This window comes from Myxine glutinosa, chromosome 8 (assembly GCF_964187855.1).
Source record: "Myxine glutinosa chromosome 8, kmMyxGlut1.1, whole genome shotgun sequence".
NCBI classification, from domain to species: domain Eukaryota; kingdom Metazoa; phylum Chordata; class Myxini; order Myxiniformes; family Myxinidae; genus Myxine; species Myxine glutinosa.
This window is the reverse complement of record NC_136268.1, coordinates 31,811,942-31,826,820: the sequence shown is the minus strand read 5'-3', so window position 1 is coordinate 31,826,820 and position 14,879 is coordinate 31,811,942. Positions and strand designations below refer to the sequence as shown.

Genomic DNA, 14,879 nt, shown 5'->3' with positions numbered 1-14,879 from the left:
GATATTGGTCACTTCCCCAAGATGTTCCAGCTTCTTGTTCATATTTAGTACATCTGCTTTTAGAGCACTTATCAACCCAGACGTATTACTGGAGGCATACGAGCAATATTGTTGGCAGAAAATCCGAATTTGTGACTTGGTACAGTCCCACCACTGTCGCATATTGACATAGGTACACTTTTTCTTTTCTAATACTCCCCATACCAGTCTAGAGGCATTTTTAAAATGTTCATCTTGTAACAATTTCACATTGAAATTCCAGTGTACACTCTTACAGCAATGATAGGGTAACATACATTCCATTGCAATCATATGGTGATCAGAAAAGCCAGATGGAGTTATACATGTTCTCTTAACCAGATTCACCATTCCTTGGTTCACGTACAATCTGTCCAGTCGACCCATGGTTAACTGGTTTTTTGCACAGCACACCCATGTATATTGACGGGTGTTTGGATTTTGTAATCGCCATACATCTCTAAGTTTGTATTTTTTCACAATTTGTGCCATGGACTTTGCACTGGATGGATGTGGCTCAGGAGTGTTCTTGTCCAGTCGAGGGTTGAGTGTGCAATTATAGTCTCCCCCCATACAAATTAAACAAGTCAAATCAACAGTGCTTAAACAATCCGCTAATTTTGGAAGAAATAGAGCCCTTTCAGCACTGTCACTGGGGCAATACACATTAGTAATGCTAACCTTTTGATTGCTGCTAATAAATTCCACCACCATCAAGAAACCCTTACAAATCTCTCTATAGTGAATCTCAGATGGTTGAAGGCGAGGATGCAAGATTATTGCCACCCCCGCTTTAGCTTCTTCAACCGCACTGGAGAAAACATGGCACCCTTTAAACATTCTGTGCCACTCGTCTTCACAAGATTGGTTGATGTGTGTCTCTTGTAACATGAAAATATCAATCTTTTCTTTGTCAAATAGTTGTAACACCTCCAGACGCCGCATACAGCTGCGGCCTCCATTTATGTTGAGAGACGTTACCTTCATTTATTCTTTATTAATTTTCCTCCTCTTAGAGTTCTTTTCCTGCCTTAGTGGCACACTTCCTCAACCGCTGAAATTGAGGTTCTGAGATCCCAACTTGCTGGGGTTCACGAACATGTTTCTAGTAGTTTTTAGAAAAGCATGTAGGTTTGGGAAATAATCCTGAATTCTGACATTCCTTTTCCTGAAGGATTCAGAGGAATTTTTTTACTTCATCTTCTGTAACTACAGTGTCCCCATCCTCATCCTCTTTGTGTATCTGTTGTTGTGTATCTCTAATTCTCGGTGTTTCTCCATTAAACGGAGAAGCAGGCTGGACTACTCCCTGCAGGGCCCCCACTGAACCTGTATGGGAATCGATGTATTGTAAGCAAATCACCAAAAGAACAGGAGATCTCCAGTGTCGCATTTCCCACTGGATCATCCCATACAACACATATGTGAGGAATTTTGCCCCAATATCTGCAATCTGCATGCTCTGTAATCTGCATGCCCTTTTGCTCTGTAAATGAGGATGTATTTCATTTTTTTATTGGCTGTGAAAGACTTTTTCCATTATTTAACTGGTTAAACTTTGTGTCACACAAATTGAATTTCAGATTTACTTTTCGTTCCTTTATTTTTGGGTTCAAAAAGAAACGTAAACTGTTGTGTTTTTTTGTAGCTACAGCAAAACTTGCTACATATTTGTCCAGAAAGGAGAAGCGTAACGGTAAACCACTTCACCAATGCAACGTCATGACGTTTTTCAGTGCACTTGTTTCTGCAAGGTTAAAACTTGAATATAATTTTTCCAAGACCATGGTTGAACTTGATGCATTTGTGGAAAAATGGTGTTTGGAAAATGTCTGCGAAGTTCACCAAAATTAGTTGGTATTGTCGTGCGGACGCTCTGTGAAGACAGAAAGTCCACGGATGGAATCAAGCTTAACGAGGCGACAATCAATTCAATGGCGGATCGATACACGAGCCGGGGGATTGAGGGAGGATGCCGCGCTTACCTTCATGGTCCGATGTCTTCACCTGCAAATTAATAACTCAACCCGAGACGGAGGTAAAATGTACAACAATAAATATTTATTAAACGGAACCGAGAACAATGGACGCGACGGTAAGTAAATATCCTAAATCGGGACGTCCCCACACCTCACTTCAAATACAGAACAGATGGGGAGGATGAATAAAATAAAACGTTTCGTTGTGTTTGTGAATGCGAGCTTAATATCTCAATCATGAGTCTACAGTCGTCCAGGCCCCAAACTCGCATCTGGACGCGGCTCTGCACTTGGCGGGAAGGAGGCCTCAGTCTGCTTCGTTCGCGCGCTCCGCTAATCACCAGCACATGCCACCCGGCAGGCCCCGCTCGCACGATCGTCGCTCCACCGTCTCTCCAACGTCCAAAGGCCAGAACAGGTCCAATCGCGAGAAAGGCAAGGGGGCAGAAGAAGGTCCAGACAGGAGGGGAGCCAAAACAAGAAGACAAAGGGAAGAGAGAGATCCGGGCAGGATCAGTCAAAGAACGAGAAGAGAAGGGCTAAATGTCCTCTGACGGATCAGAAGAAGGATCGTCTTCTGACGTCACTCTCTATCTCCCCCAACCAGTGCGTCATTTATTGGTGGTCTTTCGCACCTTCTCACATCACTGGCGCTTCTCCTTCCATCAGCGTGTCGCTTGTTGTGGCTCTTTCGCGCCTTCCACACTGATTGGCCGTGGTGTCATCGGTCGGTGGCCAATCAGTGTGTCGCTCCTTCACCTTCCTTACCCCCAATCATGGGAAACCTTTTGTCCCTTCCCCGACCAATCACACGTCCTTCCCTGCTCTGCCAATCGGTGGCCTGATTTTTGCCTGCCTTGTACGATGTTCCATCGCCATGGTGGCATAGTGCGCGGCCGCTTGGGGTTTATTCCTCCGGTCAGTCTTATTGTGGTGGAGGGGAATTAATTAATGTGGTGCACTAATGGGCCTATCTAATGTATAAGAGTGCATTGCCATACAGGACACAGGTATGATCACAGAGGTTTCACATACAATGGAGTCTTATCCTTATTCCCTAGAACTATTTATGCCCCACTCCTCGTAATGGGGACGAAGACACACTTAATCCGACATACGGGCTGGACTGGTCCTCTACTTATTTACATCGAGATGGTTCTAACTACCCACGACAACCGAAGCATGATACCTATACAGATCTACCTAGATCTAGATATGCGTACCCAACCGACATAACAGTATTATCTCTTTCTTAAATAATCAAGTCTTTCTATATTTTCATAGTATTGCTTTATTTTATGTTTTTGTAAAAATGAACTGATTAATTGGTATACTGTCGTTGTTTCCTCACTTTCATATTCTCTCATGTTTTGTTGGGATTTTTGATTTGTAAATTGTACATACACACACTTTTATAATTTTGTAATAAAAGGACCTCAAAAGTCAAAAGTCTCTCTTTCAATCGTCACAAACAATCTTTACATGAAACAAAAAATTGAAGGAATAATTACGGGCCCCTATTAGGTCCGGGCCCCGGGGTGGTAGCTCCCGCCCACCCCCCTCTCTCGGTGGCCCTGTGTATATCCTTATTGAAGGTTAGGTTTCTTGAAAGGCTCCAGAAAATGTATGCATGAGTCTGTTATTGACTGTTTATAAGGTCTGTTGAGTATAAGGTCTGCTGAGTATAAGGCTGAGTATAAGGTTATAAGGTTTGCTGAGTATAAGGTTTGTTTATGCTCTATCCTCTAAATGCCGAGTGCTAAGGAAGGAAGCCAGGAAGCCATCAGGTACCATTTAAAAACACAGGCGCAATACCCCTGGCACTCACTTGGTAGAATAAACAGTATACTGCATCGACTAAGGGTATTTTAAACCAATTTCAATGGTTGCTAGAAGACAGCGCAGCATGCAGAATCATACTAACATAATCATAAGACATATGACAAAAATCACAAGACAAAAAAAAACAAAAATCTATTTTTGGGGGCAACCCCCCCCCCCCTCCTCCCCAAACCCCATATACCTCCTAAGACCCCAATTTTTCTAATACCTTGAACAAACATTGATACATAATGGGTGATGAAGGTTGTGGTGAAGTTTCATCAAAATTGTGTGTGTGGTTTCTGAGAAGAAAGCAAATACCTATTTTGGGGGGCAACCCCCCAGTAGACCTCCAAAGGCGCAGATTTTTTTTAATGCCATGAACAAACATTGGTACAGCCTGGGTGGTGAAGGTTGTGGTGAAGTTTCATCGAAATTGTGTGTGTAGTTTCAGAGAAGAAAGCAAATACCTATTTTTGTGGGGGGTCAAACCTGTACCAACTTTTACCCTACCCCCGTAAACCCCTCTAGACCTTGATTTTCTTAGTGCCGTGAACAAACTTCAGTACATCACGGGTGATGAAGGTTGTGGTCAAGTTTCATCGAAATAGTGTGTGTAGTTTCTGAGGAAAAAACAAATTCCTAATTTGGGGGTCAAACCTGGATCCACTTTGACCCCCGGTAGACCTCATTAAACCCCGATTTTTTTTAAAGCCGTGAACAAACTTTAGTCACAACACAACAAATATAATTTGTGCCAAATTTGGTCGCAATCCCATCAGCGGTTTCGGAGAAGTTTCAAGTGTTTACGGACGGACTGACGGACGACGCGCCATCGCATAAGCTTCCCTGAACTTCGTTCCAGGTGAGCTAACTAGAGTGACACTCTGACGTCAGGCCATCAACTGATATGCCTCCACCCACATTATTACATAACTAGCCGAAACCCGTGGAACATCCACGGAAGGGAGGATGTGGTGTATGGATAGAGTGTACCATTATGGATGGCATAGGGGAGCGCTCATGGGATCTTCTTCTTCCGTTAAGCTCCAATTTTTTCTCTTTAAGTTAAGTCCAATCAGTCCTCTCTGCCCGAAGTGCTCAGGCCATGCCTTCCCGCTCTCATACTTTTATTTCCGTTCGGTGTAGAAAGAGATTGACATATCGTTCGTCTGTTTTCAGCTCGTTATCTTTAAGCTTCCTTACGTCTCGCCACCTGCTACACCTCTCTGAGTTACGAGGATTTATGCAACGCACCCCGAGTATCGCAACGTCACTCCATTTAACTTTATTAAAATGACGATAAAGACGTGAAACCCGTGGAACATCCACGGAAGGGAGGATGTGGTGTATGGATAGAGTGTACCATTATGGATGGCATAGGGGAGCGCTCATGGGATCTTCTTCTTCCGTTAAGCTCCAATTTTTTCTCTTTAAGTTAAGTCCAATCAGTCCTCTCTGCTCGAAGTGCTCAGGCCATGCCTTCCCGCTCTCATACTTTTATTGCCGTTCGGTGTAGAAAGGGATTGACATATCGTTCGTCTGTTTCAGCTCGTTATCTTTAAGCTTCCTTACGTCTCGCCACCTGCTACACCTCTCTGAGTTACGAGGATTTATGCAACGCACCCCGAGTATCGCAACGTCACTCCATTTAACTTTATTTAAATGACGATAAAGACGTTTCCTTATATATCCTAATTTAAAATGTTCAAGGGAATAAAAAGACCATTTGGTTCACACCACCCATGTTCACACCACTCGACTGTCCAATCAGTGGACGGCTCGCTTCGCCTTCACCCAGCAGACGCCAATACGATGGCGTCGTAAGATGGTGTCGTATCGGCAGTTAATCGGATGCTTTTGGGCCCCAACGTCGGCTAATTCAGATTTTTCGAGTATGGCTGTACGTGATAAACAAAGAGCGTGGTTCGTAGATCGTAAATACATTAGTGCCGTGGGCATCTGGTCACTGAGTGCGGCGTAAAAGGGATAACAAAGTCGAGTCCTTACGCTATTATTATATAGATTATACATACTAGCAACGGTACCCGCCCTATGGGCGGGGCTTCAATTGGGTGGCCCAAATGAAAAGGCAAAATATCAGAAATTGAAGGATTTTTTATTTTAAACGATTTGTATAAACATCCGTTAAATCATATCACACGCAACTCATCAAAATCTAAACAGTATTTGTGGAATTTCGCTCTTTCACGAGCCTCGATCTTGTATACAAAAAAAAAAAAAACAAAAAAAAAAAAACTGTTCACATCAGTAAATATTATTCCATCGTGTTTCAAATTTGGGCAATGTGCTCTCCAATATTCGATGTGCTCACGGTTTGAATTACGTAACGTAACTTTTGTGACGATGTTGTGACGATGTTTGTGTTCACGGTAGTGTTTGATGTGATGGTGTGAACGTAATTTCGTAATGTTTTTCGTTTTTATTTTCGTAATCGTTTAATGAACGTTTAATGTTTAATGAACGTTTAATGAGCAAAAGAATGAGCGTATTGATCATTAAATGAATGAATGAATGAATGTATTGAATGTAATGAATAATTCGATGCGAAGCGAAACACGCCTCAGAGCTGTCACATTCACAATCGCTATGTCGTATGTACTCCCGATACATGTTTCCTTCATTGTAAAAACTACCAAGTCAACAGTAAAAAGGGCTTTGAGCCGATAGGTGTTACGGCCTTGGCAAGATCGATGGAGACAGCGATCTGTTAGCATATACACCGCCCAAATAGCTATGTGGAATTCTCTCATGTAGAGATTAAACCCACATCATTTGAACTTTGGCAGAGGTCATTATTTACTTTTAATGATGTTTATATACGAATCAAAGAGAAGATAATTGGTTTTGGGTCGTCCTTTCCGCTTATCTCGTGGGATTGTGAGTTGGAGGGATGACCGTGATGGTGGGGAGGGGGTTGGCATTCTTTCAAGCAGGGATTCAACCCATGTCCTTATAAAAGGTCTTTGTCCGAGGTCACCGAGTCCGATTGGTGCAGCGATCGGTGCAGCCGTTTGTGCGGCACCCGGGACAATAACGTTAGGAGGGAGTCCAAACCTGAAAATGCTGGAGGCCAAAGCTGAAATTGGAAAAACAATATAGCCTATTTTACTCCAGGGGGTCCCAGGATTACCCGCCCAAAATATCGTTGCGATAGGTTCAGCCGTTTTTGCAGTACCTGCGAACGGACGGCCGGACGGACAGACGGACATTTGGTGAATTATAGTAAGATTTGTACCAAATTTGATTTAAATCCATTCAGCTGGTTTCAAGTATCACGTTTTTACCTGAAATGACCTCTGACCTCACCAAAATCACAAAATCACCTCAATCCTCACCTTTGATGCCAAAATATAATCAGTTAATCTTTGCATCATTCTACATAATTGTACCAGAATCGGTACAATTTTGTTTGGTCAAAATCCCATCACTGGTCCACAAGTTACAACGGTAACAGAATTTTTACTTAACCGCTAAACCGCGAAGCCAACACAGGCTTCTCATTTTGAAAAAAAACGGGGGGATATTGTGAACAGCTCTGTCTGTCTGTCAGTCACGCTATCTTCTCCTAAACGATTGTGCAGATATTCATCAATTTGGTAGTTATGATCGCCACATGGCAAGAAGGTACGGGAGCAGTATCATTTTGGCCCCGCCCCCTCGGGCGGATCAAAAGGAGAAACACCGCCGAGAAACACGTCAATGTGGGGTTCATGGTGACGAGAACCACGTCAATGTGGGGTTCATGGTGACGAGAACCACGTCAATGTGGGGTTCATGGTGACGAGAACCACGTCAATGTGGGGTTCATGGTGACGAGAACCACGTCAATATGGGGTTCATGGTGACGAGAACCACGTCAATGTGGGGTTCATGGTGACGAGAACCACGTCAATGTGGGGTTCATGGTGACGAGAACCACGTCAATGTGGGGTTCATGGTGATGAGAACCACGTCAATGTGGGGTTCATGGTGACGAGAACCACGTCAATGTGGGGTTCATGGTGACGAGAACCACGTCAATATGGGGTTCATGGTGACGAGAACCACGTCAATGTGGGGTTCATGGTGCCGAGATTCTGAACACCTCAATGAGGTTTCATTTTTCTGTTTTTATTTTAATGAATGTTTGGGGGGGGGCAAGAGGTGGGGAAGAGGTAAGGCCAATGGGAAGGATGTGAGGAATCCTGTCTGCCTCTGTTTGTTTGACCTAATGACCCCATAATGTAATCAGTTCATCTTTTCATCATTATACACAATTGTACCAAATTTGAATTAGATCACTTCAGCTGTTCACAAGTTATAGACATATTACACACTTTGCCTTTGACCTCTTGACCCCAAAATCTAACCAGTTCTTCTTTACATCATCTATATATATAAAACACAGTTTGTGTGTGTGTGTGTGTGCGTGTGTGTGTGTGTGCGTGTGCGTGTGTGTGTGTGTAATGTTACCGATAGACTCCGAAACGGAGAGGCTCACGTGCTCGATATTTGGCATAGACATGGCCATTGAGCCTGGGACGAACATGGCCGAGACAATATTTGACGAGATCCATATTTTTTATTCATATTTACCTCAGCGCATTTCAGCGAAGTACCCGCTAATCTCAGCCAGTGCGAGAAGCTCGCTGATTCGCTCAGAGCGATCACGTGATGTTCCATCCCGTCACACGTCACACGTTTGCATGTAATTCAGGGCGAAAAGCCATTGCGTTTTTTCACCTTTATGCGACCGTGTTTTGTGTCGATTTTGTGCGATATGAATTAAATTTTAATTCATATTTCGTGTTTACGAATTCGAATACGAAGGATTTCCCCTTTCGATTTCGAATACGAATCGAATACGAGCTTGAGTCGAGAGGGCGAATGTACGGGTTGGGAATGTACGGGTCTCCCTTCCCCCGCCCGGCAACGCCGGTACTGGAGGGCGTGGGTCACAGGATCGGTGAGTCTCCAAAATCCGCTTCGTGCTCTTTCGAAGATGCAGGACGATGTCGCGATTGTTGTGCTGCTCTCCGACCATTAGAACTGCAACGTCATTGTTGACTGGCCCTCCCCCTTCCCCCTCCCGCCTGCCCCCCTCCCCCTCCCGCCTGCCCCCCTCCCCCCTCCCCCTCCCGCCTGCCCCCCTCCCCCCTCCCCCTCCCGCCTGCCCCCCTCCCCCCTCCCCTCCATACATACATATCTCCGCCACGCTGAAAAGTTTCTGTTTTGTATCCCATTGATAGGCCGGATCTGGATTCGGACCTGAACCAAAATCTAATTGGATTGTTCTTGTCGTCAAACCAACTCGTCCACCAAGTTTAGTCATAACATGTTCATAACTTTTTTTAATATCATGTTATATATCGCTTTTTGCCCGATCTCTCAACGGTGAAGAATCACTTTATAATTAAATAATTCTCGTATTCGAATCCATATTCAGATCTTCACCAAAATCGAATCGATTCGTCCTTGTCACAAACACAACCTCTCCAACAAGTTTTGTCCAAATCAGTCCATAACTTTGAGATATCCTGCTATGTATCGTTTTAGCTCTATCACTCAATGGTGAAGAATCACTTAAATATCAAATAATTATCATATCCAAATCCATATTCAGATCTTCACCAAATAATCGAATCGTCCTTGTCAGACACCCAAACTGTCCACCAAGTTTCGTCCAAATCCGTCCATAACTTTTTGAGATATCCTGCTATGTATCGGTTTTGGCCCGATCTCCCGATGGTGAAGAATCACTTAAAAATTCTAGTAGCCGGATCCGGATCTTCACCAAAATCTAATCATTTCGTCCTTGTCACATACGCTACATCTCTGCAAAATTTCGTCCGAATCCGTCCACAACTTTTTGAGATATTTTGTTAACGGAGAAACAAACAGACAGGGGTGAAAACTTAACCTCCATCCACCTTTGGTGATGGAGGTAAAAATGGATGAAATTGAGATTTTTGTCATCGATCTGACAGCTCAAGACAATGCGAGCGGGGAAAAGAGATTAACCATTTCCACCACTATTGTTTCGACAAAAATGCATCAGACGCCGCATTGTTTGCATTCCTTTTTCCAACAATCCTCGTAGGCTGGAACTACATGACGAAAATAAAATAGTTCCGTAAATTAATCCGCCTGCCTCTGATTGGTTCATATTGCCATAGCACCGAGTGATTCGGCCTGCGCGAATCTCAAATTCAACAAAGTGAGAGAGACAAACGGCTGACAGGATGGCGTAGAGGTACAAACACTCGCCTCGAAGCTGTCTAACCTGGGTTGGATTCCCGACCCAGCTATAAACTGTCAGCCCGGTGTTTCACAGGTCGCCTGATTAATCATTGTGTGTGCCGTCCCTCAGATGGACGTTAAACAGGCGTCCCATCTGTCAGTACAGTTCCCATGGTGACCTTCGGGAAGAGTAGGTGAACCATTGCCGGCACCATGACCGAATTCCTGCCCTAACTCGTCAGGCCTGGCCAGCTGGTTCGTGAGCTTCCCCTGGCTGATCACACAAAAAAGGTGGGATAATGCTGACCGTTTAAGAAGAAGAACATAATCTCTTTATAGGCCATGGGGCATACCATTAAAATCCACTTTTTCGTGCAACAGGAATGGGGATTACTTGATTTATTCATGAAAATCAGCAAAATATTCGTTCCATTCGATATAATAATGTCCCCAATAAATATACCTGCACATTAAAATACAAATAAAGAAAGAATTTCGATAAAAAAATCAGGTTTAAAATTCGCGGACAAGGTTGTTCACGTGATAAATTCAGCGAATGAGCGCTCCAGATACGTCAGGTGCCGTAATTGGCCAATCACGCAGCTCATACTAAGCTCCGTTCGGTAGCTGACAAACCAAGATGGCGACGCCCATTGCTTCGGCAGTGACAGGAAAACCTGTTCAATTTTCGTCCAAATTTTGCGTGATGCATGTTGTCCATAAAACTAAAAGCAATTTCATTCAATTCAATGATAAAAACTGGGCCCGCTTTGTTGAATTTGCGAGTAAATGGTTGCTCTATGACTGTAAAGAACGCGATTTACTTGGGAACGCGAATTGGGAACTCCACTTGTGCATTGTGAGGAAGATCCTCCCCTGGATGTTTGCCTACGATAGGCCAAACTATTCACGGTATCTATCAGCTTACTACCTTGAAATGTGCGATCTGCCTGAAACTCACTTCTCGGCTTATGTGGCATTAGCTGATGGAGAGTTTGCTGTCCAACGTCAAGAGGAATATGGTTTCGCTCAAATAGAGTGCGACATGTGCATTGAGCAGACATGCAACAGGGATGCTAAAACAAAGGGAGGATTGATTGGTTTCACTACTAACCATGGGGCTGTCCTGCGATGGCTACTTACACAACATGAGTGCTCAGCTATCACCAATAAGTGTAAGGAAATGGCTGGGAAGGAAAACCAAGCAAGATCCAGGAAAGACCTTGATCAAACTCGCGTCAGACGTGACGAACAAGATGTTGAAGCTGTCGTCAACACAATACGAAGTATGGTCAATCCATTTGAAGTTGACGGTAATGAGCTGATTCATCTGTCTTCAGGCGTTGTAGCATCCGACAAGATACAAGAAGACCTACTGGAAGCTTATGATAAAGGTACTAAGAGCTTTACTTTGTTTTGCAAAGATCGTCTACAGGTGGAAAACGACTCTTTCTTCGATCCAATAAAGCGAATGAAGCTTGCTACGTTTGAGACGGCAAAAAAGACAACCACAACTAGAGTGAAGGGGAAAACTATCACCTTGAAAGCAGACAGAAAACTTTTTGCAAGACTGATATTTATTTCCAAGGTGCGTAAAGTTGATTTACGCCACATGATGACCTACTGCCTTGGTCCGCTGCCATTACCTATAGCAACAGAACTAGGAACTTTAGTGAAGACAGACAAGGCTTCAATCATGCACCATCTGCAGAAATCTGCTGAGCCAACAGTGATTGTGGACAGCATTCCACAAGAAAGTGTTTGGATCATAGATGGTATGGCTATGCTACAGGCATTGCGTTCATCTGCACCAGCTACCTTTCATCTGTTAGCAAAAGATTTGTTTGATAAAGTGGTGAAGCTAGCAGTACGTCAGAATTCCAAAGAGATTCATTTTGTCACTGACACTTACCCAAGAATGAGCATCAAGAATGCAGAAAGAAAGCGGCGTGCTGCTACAGGAGTTCAGATTATACGGATTCAGGTGGACAACACCAACCAGAAGCGACCAATCCAATGGAAGAAGTTCCTCAGTGCCAGTGAGAACAAGGAAGCATTCGTGGAGTATCTTCTACATGTTTGGCAACAGTGCCCTCCTGACTCTTACAGAAATGTGAAGGTGTACATCGCACATGGAGAGCTATGTCATGCCCTCGGGATTGAGAATGGCATGGTAGTCTCAGAAGTAATTCCAGAGCTTCGTTGCAGTCATGAGGAAGCGGACACCAGAATCCTCTTGCATGCCGATTATGCACAGAAAAGGCTACAAGAAACTGACACAGCGCATAGAACGCATTCACCAGCAATTGTCATCAAATGCCAGGACACTGATGTCTTCATAATTAGTTTAGGTTGTGCTCATCAGTTTACTGTGCCTCTACTTTTTCACACCGGTGTCAAAGATAAGGTACGAACTCTTGATATGACATCTCTACAGAGCCAGCTGGGAACTGATGTAACATCTGTGCTTGTGGGATTTCACCCGTTTACTGGTTGCGACTCAGTTAGCGCCTTCAGAGGAAAAGGGAAAGTCACACCTTACAAGCTAATGATTAAGTATGACAAGTACAAAGAAACCTTTCAAGAGCTTGGGGTGTCATTCACTCCATCAGATGACCTAATTGCTAGACTGGAGCGATTTGCTTGCCATGTATATGGGCAGGAGAAAGCAGAAACCGTCAACGAGGCCAGATATGATAAGTTTCGACTTGGTGTCCATGCTGGAGAATCCCTTCCACCAAACAGAGATTCTCTCATCAAACACATCATGCGTGCTAATTACCAAGCTGGTATATTTCGTCGTTGCCTAGAACAGCTGCCAGAAATTCCAGCTCCCAGTGAATCAGGATGGAAAGTTGAAGAGATTGATGGAACACCTTCTCTGGAAGTGGACTGGTGTAGTCTTCCACCTGCTCCTGATGACATCCTGGAGCTAGTACACTGTAGCTGCAAGAAGGGAAAATGTAAGCGTGCACTCAAAGATGACGTGCAGTCAGTGGCTGACGTAACATGCTGCAGTGAGCTTGGTATGCAATGTACAGAACTCTGTAGATGCACTGGATGCGAGAATGGTGAAATTGTATCCGATGAACCAGTTGCTGAGCCAGAGGAAGGAGCTGGTTCTGATGAAGAAGAATATTGAGGTGAAGTTCCTTTTTTTGAGGTCATATGAATTTATCAATCTTCATTTTTAAAGTGTCTTTTAGGTCAAGTGCACAAATATCTGGGAACCTGGGATCGAACCTGGGAACCTCCGCTTTACTAGTAAGATGCTCTAACCTGAAGTTGAAGTTGAACTGAAATATACGATCAGATGGAGAAGAACGGATGATTTTAAATCAATACGCTTCTCAGATGAGAGGATGTTAGAGGAACGGGACTAGAACTGAAGACCTATTGATTTAAAATCATCCGTTCTTCTCCATCTGATCGTATAGCTCAGTTGGTTAGGGCGTCGCACTAGTAAAGCGCAGGTTCCCAGGTTCGAATCCTGGATGATCAGTGATTTTTTCACTGATTGTCATCTATGTGTGGTTGACATGTTTAAAATTAATTTATTCTTAAGTACAATCATTTTTTAAATGAAAGTCCTGTGTTCATGATTTCGACCTTATACCTGTGAATATAGTTAATAGTACAAATTTCTCAAACTTGAAAGCTGTAAATTGAACAATGATGTAAATTATAATGTAATGGATATCATAAACAAATTTGATTGTCTCAATTATTTATGTCTGTCTGCCTTATCCTGGCATGTATACATTATGTATTGAACATGGAAACGAAGCAAAAGTAACAGTACTCTTAAACACTGTTAATCATGCAAGCACTTTCCATGACATGCGTAATGTATACATGTTGTACTGTTTTAAATAAATAAGTTGAAAATGAATCTTCTAAAAAGTAAAAGGAGTCAGCCGTCAACTGCCACTCATTGCCATTCTTCAAATCAAAGAAGATGAACTGATCATAGAAGGTAGAAGTGAGAAGTTAATTTTAAAAAAGTAAAATAAAAATGATTTATTTGCGGCACAACATGTGTTTCAGCTGCGGCGGACCATATTTTCAGATTGGATTCATTTTCAACTTATCGCTATGACTATCTAGATACAAAAATATCATGTTTATTGGTGTATTTTAGTGAAAAGGAGGTCTAGAAACAATATCACAATCAATTTTTTTCATTTTACTCCTCAAACTATCCAGAAATAAAAGAAAATGCAGTAACGTATAGTTGATGAATATATATTTACTTGCATTTTCATCAAGTGCGCGTTAAAAATTAATGAGCACCCCTGGTGTCTGGGGACATGGTGTTTCTTGTTCAGGAGCACATCCCCAACCCATCTATAGCAATTTTAAGTAATCCCCTGCGTTGTTGCACGAAATTGTCAAATTGAGCACATTTTAGCCCTATGCCCCATGGCCTATTAATTTCTCATCAATGTTAGAGAACCTTATCAAAATAAACCTGCAAGCTGTGATTTTATGTGTCAAGGCTGTTGCGATCGGATTCAGTGACCCTGTAGCGGTTACCGCTGGATGTACACAATCGCCTTGCACCGGCCAGAACACGGCCAGACGCGCCTCTCCCGGGCATGCCCGGACTCACTGTTCCCGGGCACGCCCGAACCTCCCGGGCACGCCCGGTCTCGTCTTTCCCGGGCATGCCCGCTCTCACCTTTCCAGGGCTCGTCCAGAGCGCCCGGGCACGCCCAGCCTCGACTTGCCAGGCCGCAGCCAAACACGCCCGGGCAGGTCCAGACTCGCCTTTCCAAGGCTCGCCCTTGATACCCGGGCATGCCCGGTATAGCTTTT

At 43.6% G+C, this 14,879-nt stretch overlaps 1 protein-coding gene across 3 annotated transcripts in view; it reads right to left on the bottom strand.

The window, feature by feature from the left end:
- LOC137432380 (uncharacterized) overlaps positions 1-14,879 on the bottom strand; it is a 515,673-nt gene that overhangs the window by 65,225 nt on the left and 435,569 nt on the right. The window lies entirely within an intron of this gene.